This window comes from Bubalus bubalis, chromosome 17 (genome assembly GCF_019923935.1).
Source record: "Bubalus bubalis isolate 160015118507 breed Murrah chromosome 17, NDDB_SH_1, whole genome shotgun sequence".
In the NCBI taxonomy this organism is placed as follows: Eukaryota; Metazoa; Chordata; class Mammalia; order Artiodactyla; family Bovidae; genus Bubalus; species Bubalus bubalis.
This window is the reverse complement of record NC_059173.1, coordinates 21,177,071-21,191,984: the sequence shown is the minus strand read 5'-3', so window position 1 is coordinate 21,191,984 and position 14,914 is coordinate 21,177,071.

Genomic DNA, 14,914 nt, shown 5'->3' with positions numbered 1-14,914 from the left:
AAAGCGTCTGCCTGCAATGCGGAAGACCTGGGTTTGATCCCTGGGTTGGGAAGATCTCCTGGAGAAGGAAATGGTTACCCACTCCAGTGTTCTTGCCTGGAGAATCCCATGGACAGAGGAGCCTACTGGGCTACAGTCCATGGGATCGCAAAGAGTCGGACACAACTGAGCGACTTCACTTTCACTTTAGTTTCTTCCAAGCAGGTTCTTGCTCACTGACAAAGGTCTCACCCGTCTTTCCCCTGTTTTCCTTCCTTGGAAGGGAAAAGGCACTTGCTTCTCTTTCTTCAGGTGACTGACAAGGGGGTCCTTACATTTCCAGCTCCCACCCACCCATCTACCCACACAGACACTTCCACACCATCCCCAGATGAGCCAGCCTTCCATTCTGAAAGTGGGGACTTCAGATGACTGATAAAAGGGATCCTTACCTTTTCAGCTCCCACCCACTCAGCCACTCCACAACACCTCCATGTGATCCAACCTTCCATTCTGAAAGCAGGGAACCCAGGGGTACCTTCAGGTTGCTTTGAAAGAACCAAAGGACTGTGGGAGAGGCTCATATTCTAGCTAAGGGAACAGAAGTGGCAGGGAAGGTGTGAGAGTGTGGACAGATACACTGGTTTAGTTTCTCTTTGGTTGGTGTCTGCTCTTCAGACAGCCCTAGACTGAAGGCACCACCTTCAAGCATGTTCATCCCATGAGGATTAATCAAGCCCCCACTGTGTCTCCAGCCCTGGCTCAACCTCAGAACTACCCACAAGCAAGGTAGCCCAGCTCTGGGGTGCCCAGTCTGATGAGTGGGGGAAGCAACACTGTGAGGTTCAGGGAGGAAATTAACAAGGAACTGCCAGCAAGAACCATCAGTGGGACAGTTTCTTGCTGGGGTGCTGATGGAAGTTGACTCTGAGAAGGTGATATTTTAAGATGAGTCCTGAATAACCACACATGAGCTGGAGGAAGAGAATCAGCCTTCCAGGTGGGGGACACCAAGGACAAAGGTGCTATCAATAGTGAGAATGAGGTTCATTCCAGGAAGTCACAGAAGGGCAGGGTAGCTTCGAGTGTGTGTGTGTGGTGGGGTGGGGGGTGGTGCATAGAGCGACACGTTATCATGAATTTACAGCCCATTTCCATATCAACCAGGAAGATCATGGGCAGTCTGCTGCCCAAACAGAACTTTGAATATCTGGAGCATTCTGGAGAAAAGAAAAACAGAACTGACTGTTTGCTTCAATTCTTAGACAAGATAGGCATTCCTCAGCCTTGGGCTCCTTGACCAGAAAAACATGGGTGACTTATCATTCACAGGACAAAAGTGGGGGACTGCGCCTTCCAGAACATGAACACATTAAGATGCTCTTTCCTTTTCTATTTTTTTGGCCGCGCCACAAGGCATGTGGGATCTCAGTTCCCCAACCAGAGATCGAACCCACGTCCCTTACAGAGGACACTCATAATCTTAACCACTGGACTGCCAGGGAAGTCCCAAGATGAACTTTCCCCAAATGCTCACCCACTCGAGTCCACAGAAGAGAGCTTGCATCCTTGCTGGGCTGCCCTGGAGAAAAATCTTTGACAAGAACTGACTGCTTCTTATCCCAGGCAGCAGCATCCACCGAGGGCAGGTGGGGGCCTGGGGGCGGTGTTGGGGGGCAGACTTGAAGAGTTATCTTGACTGTATTTAAAGTGTTGCTCTGTTGCTCACCTGGAATTTTTTGTATTAAGTTTGACCTCTAAAACATTGCAATAAAATAGTATTTGTCATGATTTCTGAGTTTGGGACATTTTCTTTTTTTTTTTTTTGGCCATGTACTTATTCAGGATGTTAGTTCCCCGACCAGGGATCGAACACATACACCCTGCATTGGAAGCTCAGAATCTTAACCATTGGGCCACCAGGGAAGTTCCTGGGACATTTCCTTAAATTTTGTTCTCTAGGCGAGTGCCCCACTCTCCTCTCCCTAATCCTGGCTCTCTTGTGCCATTCAGGCTTATTAGAGGTGCCTTCACAACTGTGCCCACTTGGGTTCTGGAAGTTTCCTTGCACCCACACACAACTTCCCGTGAAATGGAGTAACACTGAGGATGTGTATACACCCAGCAGCAGGAAAAACATGACCGCACTACAAACACCCAGTAAGCAGCCCACACAAACGACCCTGGTGACCATGACCTCTGACCTATTCCAGTCCACTGCTACAGGCTGAGGGCTGTCCATCCACTGAAAGCCCGTACTGTAAAAAGCTTCTGTCTCTCACTGTGCCAGATGGTCTGCAAATGTCAAAGAGAGGGGAAAAGGCCGAAATTTCCATAAGTTAGCTTGAGCCAGGGGCTAGCAGTGGGTGGCTGGCTGGCTGTCTTGGCTGGTCTCTGGAGGAAAGGGGGCTGGAATCTCAGTCACTGGAGGCCAGAAGAGCAAGAAGAGGGATCGTTCCAGATCGGAGAAAATTCTCTAGGCCAGGTGGTGTGGGTGGAAGCCGAGTTCGAGTTTGCAGGGACGCCTACGTGGGTCTAAGGGATTTGGACTTTATCTGCCTGAGGATGCAGAACATGTAGATTTTAAGAATGATATGGGATGTCCCTGGTTGTCCAGGGGCTGAGACTCTGAGCTCCCAATGCAGGGAGCCTGGGTTCGATCCCTGGTCAGGGAACTGGATCCCACACACCACCGCTAAAGACCCTGCGTGTCACAATGAAAGTCAACGATCCTGCGCACCCAACTGAGACCTGGTGCAGCCAAAGAAGAAATAAAAAAGAATGAGCTGATGCAGATTGCTTCTGAAGTTGGAGTAAAGAGGGGAGAGTGGAGACAGAGAAAAATTGGGTAAAGTTGATATTTAACAGAAAAGAAATATTAGGGTACCCCGACAAGGGATCCAGAAGTGTGTATCCAATACTGGAGAGACAGAGACCCAGGTACCACACACTTCCAGGAAGGAATAGGTTCGTTCAGCAGCTCAGGCAATCACCTACTTTTAAGAAAGGTGACCTAAGGTGGTCCCAAGTTCCATGGGGCTCACCCAGCACTCCGGCCTCAGGGAGACTTCCCTGGAGCTGCTCTGTAAGGGAGAGAAGTTCAATGCTGGGAGAGGGAAAGGCCAGCGGATGAAGGGGAAGGGCACAGAGGAGAAAAGGCTTTTTCATGGAGAGCCATGAGCCACTTGTTCCAAGCAGCAGTGAGCAACATTCATGAAGTGGGGCTGGGCCTTCTGACAAAGGTCCCTGCACACATGCCGTCTCACCCTGGAGCCACGCAAACTACCCTCACACTCCAGATTCGCATGCATTCCTTCCAATTTAAAAGAGAGCAGCTCAATCCGTGGAGGCTCAGAGCGGGTAAATGATTTGCCTGAGGCCACACAGCTGTGAAGATGAAAGCAGAGAGAGGCCTTAAGGATGGATATGGGGAAAGTTGTCAGTGGGTGCCATTGTACTGTGAAATGGGTGAGGCAAGACTGAGGTCTCAGTGCCTGGCAACGAGGCATTCCCCTGACCTGCACAGAAAACACCAAAGCAAGCAGCCCATCTGGGGAGCATGTTGAAGACCCCAAAGGCCCAGGGACTGGAAAGCCAAGATTTTGCTCATGTGACATAGTGATTGTTCACAGGTCACCTCCTGGCTTGCCAACTGCCCTGGAAGTTCCTCGAGGACAGGGCTTGGCACTCCTGTTTCCTGGTGGGCTGTGCACACCATACACAGCAAGTCTGAGTAATTGTACTTAACCTGAAGGGCTCAAGTCACTCACAAAGCAGTCCCCGGGGAGGCAGTGGCCAGTTCATTTGATCAAATTTGTATAGTTCCCCGGGGTTTCCCGGGTGGCTCAAATGGTAAAGAATCCACCTGCAATGCAGGAGACCCGGGTTGGATCCCTGGGTTGGGCAGATCCCCTGGAGAAGGGAATGGCAATCCACTCCAGCATTCTTGCCTGGAGAATTCCATGGACAGAGGACCCTGGTGGGCTACAGTCAGTGGGTCACAAAGAGTCGGACAGGACTGAGTGACTAAACACACACACACACACACGCAGTTCCCCATAGACCCTCAGTGGCTGACATCATGTTCTGGGAAGACTGGCAGAATATGGAGAATTATATCACCTTTAGAGGCGGGAAAACGGAGGCACAGAGAGTAAGTGTTTTGCCTAAAGTCACACAGCAGAGACCATTCTTCAGATCCTCATCTGGGATCCATCTTGGTTATTATTCAGGGGTCTGTCTACAATAAGGAGCTGTCCCTTTGCAGGGGTCGAAGTCAAAACCCACCCAGAAGTGCCCTTCTTCCTCCAACGAGAATTTGGTTCCCACAGGCAGATCGGAGCTTGTCTACTTTTATTTCATGAGCTTCCTTCAAAGTCTAGATGAGGGGTTCTTGCTGGCAGGAATGGGGTGCACCCCTGGGTGGGGCAATAGGGCCCATGAGCACAGGTTCTCCTCACCACGGGGTGTGGTCACAGCCGTAATACTACACCCACCCCCCCAACTTCCAGGAGCGCTCCCACCGGAAGGAAAGGGGTCTTCTTGCTGTCGGCATGCTTGGCTGCCCGGGTTGGAATCCCAGTCCTGTGTGATTTGGGTAATTTGCATGTCCTCTCTGTGCCTAAGTGTCCCCACCCATAAAGTGGGGATGTTAATACAGGAATTAAATGAGGATTAAATTCACTGGGATTAAGTATAAGCCTAACAAGAGTCAGCTTCCAGGCCTGCCAGTGCCAGGCTGAGCCCTCGGCACAGCGCCAGCGAAAATTCTCCAGGCTTGGCCCTTCCCTGCTCTTAATCACAGCACCTCATTTCCTCTGTAGTTAAAGTGAGCAAAGTAATTAACATATTAAATATATGGGTGTATATGTATAATCAGTATATCAACATACAATCAATATTGAACACCTGTGTATATGTATATAAGCACAGGTACACATGCACACATATATATTAATACATGCATGCTCAGTCACTAAGTTGTGTCTGACTCTTTGCAACCCCATGGACTGTAACCCACCAGGATCCTCTGTCTGTGGAACTTTCCAGGCAAGAATACTGGAGTGGGTTGCCATTTCCTCCTCCAGGGCATCTCCCCAATCCAGGGATCAAACCCACATCTCTGGCATCTCTGCACTGGCAGGCAGATTCTTTACCAAAAAAGAAAAAAAATGTGTGTGTATATATATATATGTGTATATATATATATTTATTTATTTATTTATATTTATACTTAAGAGAAGGAGGTGAAATGTGAACTAAATCCTTATCTTTTATGTGCAGAGTGCATAGATATTATCTATCTGTAGGGAATCCAGGAAACAACAGTAATCAAACATTATTTGGTGTTAGAAGGTAGCCATCAGGACTCTAAGTGGAGTTTGAAGAGGCAGAGGGGGACTTCCCTGGCGGTCCAGTTAAGACTCCAAGCTCCCAATGCAAGGGACTCAGGTTCGATCCCTGGTTGGGGAACTAAGATTCCACATGCCAGGCAGCCAAAAGATAAACAACAACAAAAAAAATTAAAAATAAACAAAAAAAGCAAAGAGGCAGAGGGCAGAGAAGTTGAGAAACAGTTGCTTTGTTATCATAAGCTCTAGACAACTCCCAATAGATTTTTTTTGAAGTATAGTTGATTTACAATGTTGTGTTAATTTCTGCTGATTCAGTGATACATACATACACACACACACACACACACACTTTTTTTTCCTATTCCTTTCCATTCTGGCCTGTCACAGGGTATTGGATAGAGACCCCTGTGCTCTACAGTGGGACCTTGTTTATCCATCCTCTGTATACTAGTCCACATCTGCTCAGCTCAGACTCCCGAGCCACCTGCCCCACCCCTGTCCACCTTGACAACTGCCAGTCTATTCTGTGTCTATGAGTCTGTTTCTCCCATTCGATTTGTCCCCAAGGGCATGGGATCCAATGGAGCTGGCTCTCAGTGAGAGGCCCGGGGCTGAATGTGCGATGACAATGACGTCTGGGCCACAGCCCGGCCCAGCCCGGCCAGCAGAGCCTTGTCCGCCCCTGTTGGCCATCTGGCCTGAGAGGCTTTTCCATGGCCCCCTTGCTCGGTGCCCAGCTCGGGCCACAGGTGTCCCTGCCGGGACATAGCTCCACCAGTGAGTCACGTCTTCATTTTTAGCGCATCCTGTGAGCCTGGGGCTGTGTCGGCCAGCAGCTGTCTGTCTGGGGGTCAGGGACTGTGCACAGAGGGCAGGGACCAGTGTCCGTGCCAGGCCCAGCTCTTGACAACCGGCCCTGCGAGGGATGTGGGGACAAAATGCAGCCAGAGCGTATCTGGACCCGGGATTGCATCCTTTTGCTGACCTCTGAACGGATGAGTCTGGTCCAGCCTCAGGCTGCTCAGTGCCTCAAGCAAGAGGATTAAAACTGCTCTAAGGGTCTGTGGCTTGCAATTCCTGCTGCTCTTTGCTTCTCTCCTTCTAGAAGCTCTCGCCTGTCTCCTTCTAGCTGACTGCGTCACTGCACACTCGAGTGCAGAGGCGCACACAGCTGAAAGGGTTTTCACGGCTGTTAACTTACTGGTTCACACCTTCGGGCTTTAAGGAGCTTTTTAGCTGAAAAGGCCTTTTCTGCCAGCTTCTCCCAGGCTTGAGTAAACAAAAAACTATTTATGTCTTCAGAGCACTTCATTAAGGCAGGGCAGGGATAAGATCGGTGACAGGGTGTAGTAAAAACGCAGTCTTTTAAGTCGGGAGAAGGCGGGCGGCCCCAGGCCAGCTGCGCGTTCTTGGGGAAGCCAGGTCCCCGACCAATTTTTGTTTTGTAAAGCTGAAAGAATAATATCACGAAAGCCCAAATATCCTTCTCCACCATTTCTCAACCATTAATGCAATGATATTACAGAATCTCGATCTCATCTCAAAATTCCCCCCATTGGACTTCCCTGGTGGTGCAGTGGATAGGAATCCCTCTGCCAATTCAGGGGACCCATGTTCCATCCCTGGTCCTTTGATCCATGTGCTGCAGGGCAACTAAGCCCATGCGCCACAACTACTGAGCCCTAGCACTGAGAGCCTGTGCTCCCCAACAAGAGACGCCGCTACAGTGAGAAGCCTGTGCACCACAACGAGAGAGCAGCCCCTGCTTGCTGCAACTAGAGAGCCCACATGCAGCAACAAAGACCCAGTACAGCCAAAATTTTAAAATAAATAAATGAATATAGCAGTGTGTATATGTCAAAAAAAATTTCCCCAATGATCCCAACAATGTTAGAGAACTGCTTTCTTTTTCAGTCTGGGGCCGAAGCATTCAGTGTTCCTAGCTGTCACTGCTGGGGGCCCATTTCCACGGGTCTCTTGTATTTGTGCACATCTTGGGAGCAGACGCTCTGGCTGCCCTTTGCCTGGACTGTCATTTCTAGGGTGTTTGTGAGGAGTACAGCTCCAAAAGGTAGAGACAGGGTCTCCCTCCAAAGCAAAGTGTAGGCGTGTTTACCATCCAGTGTAGGAAAGATAATATCAGGACTTTGCTGGTGATCCAGTGGTTAGGACTCCGAGCTTCCAATGCAGAGGGTGAAGGTTCGATCCCTGGTCAGGGAACTAAGATGCCATAGGCCATATGGAGCAGCAAAAAAAAACAAAGAAAGAAAGGTAATCCCTCTCTTGGAGGGCGGGGGGATCAGGCAGGCTTATTGTCCATTATGAAATACTTGGGCTTCTCCCACTCAGGGCTCCTCTACTATGAGGCAAGCAAGGCACTATGTGCACAGGCGACACTTGGCCTTCTTTGAGTGGCCCTGCGGGACCCGGGCTTGGGGAAAATGGCAAAGAAATGCCGGCACTCTGGCTACTGTGAGTAGTAACATCCCCTGTCCCTGGTCCCAGGGTCTTCCGTGTTTTGCCAGGACCCAGGCAACAGGGGCAGGCTAACTTCTTAGCTGGCTGGGAGGGTGAGATCTCAGACCTTTCTAGTCTTTGATCATCATTTTCAGACAAGAGTAAGCGTCACTTCACACCCTCAATGGTCATTTCTCTTTCATCCTTTATTCTAGAGTAATCCCGTGCCTTTCTATGTCTGTCTAGACTTCGATGGTTCCAAAGCATACAGGCCAGTCGTTTTGTAGGAAGTCCCACAGTCGGCGTTAGTTTGATCGCTCCCTGACGATTAGACTCCACATAAACACTCCCGCAGGAAATTCACAGGGCTGTTCTGGTGGCACTAACAGCGGAAGGGACGTCGGGGCAGCTTGTCCCATTGTCGATCAGGCAAACATCTTGTCACTTGGCTGAGGTGGCATACCACCAAAGTTATCTTTCTCTTTGTAACTCATCCGGAATCTGTGGAAAGGTGTTTTGACCCGTGGGGATATCCTGTCCCTGACAAGCCTTAACCTCCACAAACTCCAGTCGATTCATCTGCGAGAGGCAGTCTGCTCGGTGACAGCCCCACGGATACCAGGGCAAATTATGCTTTGCTTCAGCAACTGAGATCCCCCGACCTGCAGAGGCTAAAATGTTTCCCACCCTGCCCCTTGTAGGGAAAGCCTGCCGACCCTGGTAGAGTGGCTGGTGGTGGATGGAAGCAGAGTTGTTAGTCAAGGACTTACCATCAGTAAATCTCCTCTAACACGTTCATCTCTCTCTTTCTCTTTGGCCGAGTTGCGTGCCTTGAGGGATCTGAGTTCTCTGACCAGGGATCAAAACCATGCCCCCTTCATTGGAAGCTTGGAGTCCTAACCACTGGACCACCAGAGAATTCCCCCAGTATATTCATCTTTCTGTACCAGTTTTGTTACCATTTTTTTCTAGTTTTTTTGTTTTGTTTTTTGTTTTTTTTTAGGGTTTCATGGTTTTCCTGCTCTCAAGCTGCGCTTAAAATTAAACACAAACATCTTCAGGGCTTGAAGCATGTGGACCCGGGGTACACGCACAGCGGACTAAAAGCTGTGGAAGCTGCCCCTTCTTCATGCCTCTTGCTTGGCGAATCTGTGAGAGGCAAAATGCTCCCAAACTTGGCACACCATCTAAATCGGTTTCAAATGATTTTCTCTGACTAGAAAGCATGATGTTACGTGAATTGGTGAATATGTCTGCCGAGATCCATGATGCATAAACATTATTTCTTGACTTTTTCTTGCCTGGAGAATCCCATGAACAGGGGAGCCTAGCGGGCTACCGTCCATCAGGTCACAAAGAGTCGGACACGACTGAAGCGATTTAGCACGCATGCACTCAGACACACGGCTGGGGGGAGTGGGAATGAAAAAGTTGTTATACTGAGAAAATTCCTCCAAAAATCACAATGGATTTTCACTTTGCCAGTATGACAAATACTCGTTAACTGGACAGTTGTTCTCTACATCTGAATAAAGAAGCAGAAAGGACACTTGTGTGCATTAAATATACATAAGTGGATTTCTCCAGTGGTCCAGTGGTTAAAACTCTGTCTTCCAATGCAAGGGAGCACAGTTTTGATCCTTGGTCAGGGAACTAAGATCCCTTATGCTGCACGGTGTGGCCAAAAACTTAAAATTAAAAAAAAAATTAATTAAAAAAATAAAAATGCAAGTTTCCTTTTTCAAAAAAACACAACATACATAAGAGTAAGTCTAGCCTGGGTGGAGTCAAAAGGAGGCAAGAGTAGCTGAGAGGCATGCAGACGAGAGAACAAACTCTTTCCGCCTGCTGCTGCTGCTGCTAAGTCGCTTCAGTCGTCTCCGACTCTAAGCGACCCCATAGACGGCAGCCCACCAGACTCCTCCGTCCATGGGATTCTGCAGGCAAGAACACTGGAGTGGGGTGTCATTGCCTTCTCCAAAATTCTTTCCTGCTGCTGCTGCTGCTGCTATGTCGCTTCAGTTGTGTCCGACTCTGTGCGACCCCATAGACAGCAGCCCACCAGGCTCCCCCGTCCCTGGGATTCTCCAGGCAAGAACACTGGAGTGGGTTGCCATTTCCTTCTCCAATGCGTGAAAGTGAAGTCGCTCAGTCGTGTCCGACTCTTCGTGACCCCATGGACTGCAGCCTACCAGGCTCCTCCATCCATGGGATTTTCTAGGCAAGAGTACTGGAGTGGGGTGTCATTGCCTTCTCCGAAACTCTTTCCTAGCTCCTGCCAAACTCCAAGCTATTTCTCTGTGCCTCAGAGGGACTGAGGGTGGAGGCAAGCTGCCAGGGGCCCTGTATTCCCCTCCTAGAGGGCCCTGGGGTGAACACATTGCAGCATAGGGCAGACAAATACTGTTTGCATTCATTTCTCAAGGAAGACACAAGTCCAGGCAGATTTTCTGGTTGTGTGGTTTGCAGCTGACAGTGGAGACCAGGGGCGTTGAGTAGGAAGCCAAAGAAAGACTCTGGGCTCCTGGCATGATGCCCCAGAACTCCAGGGAGGCAGAGTCTGGGTACCAGACTCTAGAGAGGGTGTGGCGTGGGCAGAGGGAGGCTCAGCAATGCTCTCCATGTAGTCTCAAGACACTGAGGGAAAGGGAGAGGAACTCTTATCCTCTGTACCTCCAATCATGCTACCATGCATGCTAAGTCGCTTCAGTCGTGTCCGACTCTTCGCTACCCTATGGACTGTAGCCTGCCAGGCTTCTCTGTCCATGGGATTCTCCAGACAAGAATACTGGAGTGCGTTGCCATGCCTTCCTCCAGGGGACAGGGATCGAACTCCTGTCTCTTATGCCTCCTCTCTTGCATTGGCAGGTGAGTTCTTTACCACTAGTGCCACCTGGGAAACCCGTCTCTTCAATCAGTAGTTATTAATTGAGCACCAGCTGTATGCATGGTATGGGGGATACAGCCATGGACAAGTCAAGCTTGGTCCCCATTGTTATGGAATTTCTAGTTGGGGCTGGAGATGGATGGGAGAGAAAATAGCTGATCAAGATAATTTCAGAGACTTATGAATATTATACAAATACAATGGGATGACGGGAAGATAATAACCAGGATGGGTCTGCTGTTGATGGGCTGGTGAAGAGAGCCAAGGAAGCTTCTTTGGAGGTGGGTTTGAAGGGTGAAAAGGAGCTGGCCCTGAGTAGAGTCTGAGAAAGGGCATTCCTTGAAGAGGACGCTGAAGGTGCAAAGTCCCTGAGGACACCACAAACTTGAGGTACTCTTTATTTTTCAATAAGGTAACACAGGATTTATTAGCAGTAAGGGTCATATTCAATTCAAAATAGAAGACATTTTCTATAAAAAATTACAATGTAATATCCCTTCAGCTGGGGAGTGGCAGAACCAAGAATCCAAACCACATGTCTATTCTGAGTGTCCTGTTCTTCTCCATGCCTTTAGTAAGTTTTAGACTAAGTGAAATGTAGATTTTGTTGGAAATAGCTGAACCAAATCTTGAAGTGCTCTTTATATAGGGAAGAATGAAAAGAGAGAGACAGAGGGGAGTGGGGTGGTGGTGGAAATAAACAGAGAAAGGGAGACAAGAAAAAAAGAGATAGGGGAACTTCCCTGGAGGTCTAGTGGTTAAGACTCCATGCTTCCAATACAGAGGGAACAAGTTCAGTCCCTGGTCAGGGAACTAAGATCCCACATGCCATGCAGAAAGGTCAAGAAATAATTTTTAAAAAGAAAGAAAAAGGAACTGGAAGACAAAAAGTGAAAGAGATCAGTTGTGAAAGCCTGGAGGTAAAGGACAGGAAAACTCATGGAGGGGTGGGGAAAGAGAGCCACTGGCTATAGAAACAAATTGTGTGCCTATAGCGGGAGGGAGACAGGCATGTGCAAAGCAGGCCCACGCTGCCTTCACTCCGCACAGCCCCTTCTTGTCTCTACATGCACGGACTTGGAATTTTTGCTGGCTTCCTGTGTGTTTAGTTCTTATTTCCCCAACTGGATTACAAACTTAGCAAAAGCAGAGCGTATGACTTATACTGTTTCCCCCCTTTCTGCACAGCACTTACCACAATGCTCTGTGTACGGTGGGCTCATTAATTATTGTTTGAACAAATGGATGGATGGATGGGTAGCTTCTCAAACTAGACCGAAAGAAAGTGAAGTCACTCAGTCGTGTCCGACTCTTTGTGACCCCGTGGACTGTAGCCTACTAGGCTCCTCCGTCCATGGGATTTTCCAGGCAAAAGTACTAGAGGGGGTGCCATTTCCTTCTCCAGGGGATCTTCCCAACCCAGGGATTGAAGCCAGGTCTTCCATTTTGCAGGTGGATTCTTCTACCAGCTGAGCCACCAGGGAAGCTGGACTGTGTCTCTCTGCCACTAGCCACGTTGTTTACTTTTTGCTCAGGTTGTATAAACATTGTGCACATAGATATGCCCATGTGAAACACAAGCTCACTTAGCTTTAAAATTGTCTCTGACCTTCAGCAAGTTGGCAAACTGAACAGAGGTTTAGGACGAGGCAAGGATTACCTGCTACATCTGAGTGAACAAGGATGCCTGAGCTAGACACATCAGTGTTTAGCTGAGATGAACAAGAACAGGAAGGAGATATTAAAAAGAAAATCGAAATACAGGTAAGCGTGGCCAAATTGCTAAGGCTCACCGGTTTTGAAGTCCTGCTCTCCTTCCAGGAGTTGTGTGTGCTAAGTCACTTCAGTCGTCTCCGACTCTTTGCAACCCTATGGACTATATCCTGCCAGGCTCCTCTGTCCATGGGATTCTCCAGGCAAGAATACTGGAGTGGGTTGCCATGCCCTCCTCCAGGGGATCTTCCCTACCTAGGGATCAAACCCACATCTCTTATGTCTCCTGCATTGGAAAGTGAGTTCTTTACCGCTAGTGCCACATGGGATGCCCTCCAGGGGATGAGGCTGCACTGTATCCCCCAGGCTTCTGGGCAGTTAGGTGTGGCCACTGGACTGTGGATGGGATCCATGTGCACTACATCTAAGACCAATCCATAGAACTTCTGCATTCCTTCTCCCACAACTGGCTGAAGGGAGGGGATTCAAAGGACCTAAAGGAGGGAGGAGCCATAGGATAAGGGAGCCTGAGCTCCTGAGTGACTATGTAGAGAAAAGCCTGCTTGCTGATATCTCTGTAGCTGCTGAGAAATGGGGATTGTTTGTTACAGCAGCTAATGCTGCCTAACCTGACCCATATAGAAGAGATGGAGAAGACGAGAAGTATAGGGCTTTTCCTTTGCGCAGAAGAATCCAGAAGACAGAGATCTCCATTCAGTGGTGTCTAGATGTCAACTATGGGAACACAGCCCAGGGGGGTGAAATTCTTCTCTCTGTGACACCAGGGTGGCCCACAAGCCCAGGAAGGGAAGGACAGAGGGCTTCATTTTCCAAGGCATCAGGTTCCCAAACGGGGGCATCTAAAGTCAAGCCACTTGACAAGGGGACTGCAAATTCCATATTTTAAAAACAAGAGGGAAAAAAAGGATAATAGGTTAATAGTTAAAAAAAAGAGGTTTGATTGGAACTCCATCTTGAAACATAAATCTAAAACGATAAAACTAAAATTAAGGTAAGTTCATTTTCATTTACCAAAGTATGGTAACTGCGCTAATGCTTAGAATAGACAAATAACCAATAATACTTTTTTTCTTTAACTTTCCATGTTTTTTCCCCCCCAAATTGTCTAAAAGCATGATTGACATGCTTCCCTTCACATTTGACCTTTCACAGCCTTTGTGGTTCAGAGATGATTTTTTTCTTTTCAGTTCACTGCACCACTGTTTACAATAGTCAGGACATGGAAGCAACTGAAATGGTCATACTGGGTTAATGGGTAAAGAAGATGTGATCCATATATACAACGAAATACTGCTGCTGCTGCTGCTAAATCTCTTCAGTCGTGTCCGACTCTGTGTGACCCCATAGACGGCAGCCCACCAGGCTCCGCAGTCCCTGGAATTCTCCAGGCAAGAACACTGGAGTGGGTTGCCATTTCCTTTTCCAATGCAGGAAAGTGAAAAGTGCAAGTGAAGTCGCTCAGTCATGTCCGACTCTCAGCGACCCCATGGACTGCAGCCTACCAGGCTTCTCCGTCCATGGGAGGTTCCAGCCAAGAGTGCTGGAGTGGGGTGCCATTGCCTTCTCCAAAATACTACTCAGCCATAAAAAAGAATGAAATAATACCATTTTGCAGCAACCTGGATGAACCTAGCAATTGTTATACTGAGTGAAATAGTCAGACAGGCAAAGATAAATTGCTCTTATGTGGATTCTTAAAAATGTACAATGGGACTTCTTTATAAGGTAGAAATAGAGTCACAGATGTCGAAAACAAACTTATGGTTGCCAGGGTGGAAAGTGGGTGATTGGGAATGACCTATACACACAACTATGTATAATATAGATAACTAATAAGAACCTACTTGATAGCACAGGGAACTCTACTCAGCCCTCTTTAATGACCAATATGGGAAAAGAATCTTAAAGAGTGGCTATATGTATATGTACAACTGATATACTTTGTGGTACACCTGAAATTAACACAGCATTGTAAATCAACCATACTCTAATAAAAATTTGAAACTAAATACATAAAGAGCAAAAAGGGGGGAAAAACGTCCGTTTCCATGGGCTTCTTTTAATCCTTTCAAATTCAAGTCACTGTTATGCAGGCAAGATGCGGTATGGCTGGGTAAATTTGGATCAGCCACTGTCCCTCAAGTGACTGCAGATACAAGATGCTTTATCACCAACTTCACAGCAGATGGTTCCGAAATGTGTGTCTCTCTTGGTTCCCTACAGGACGTGCTAAGCAAGGCGTCTGCCATTGCCACTGTCCTACCGGAGGGACTTAGTGCTAAGCGGCATCTGGCAAGGGGATCCCCTCCGTGGAACTTAAATGGCCACCTTGGCTTTGGAGCCACTTGCTGACATGAGCTGAGGTTGGAATGCTGATCCTGGCTCTTCTGGGAGGTTCCCAGGCTGCTGTTTACTCTGATTCCTGGCTATCCACCCTATTTCCGACTACTGTTTTTCTAGCCTACTTAGCTATTCATGGGGAAAATATCACAGTGGGTAGGAA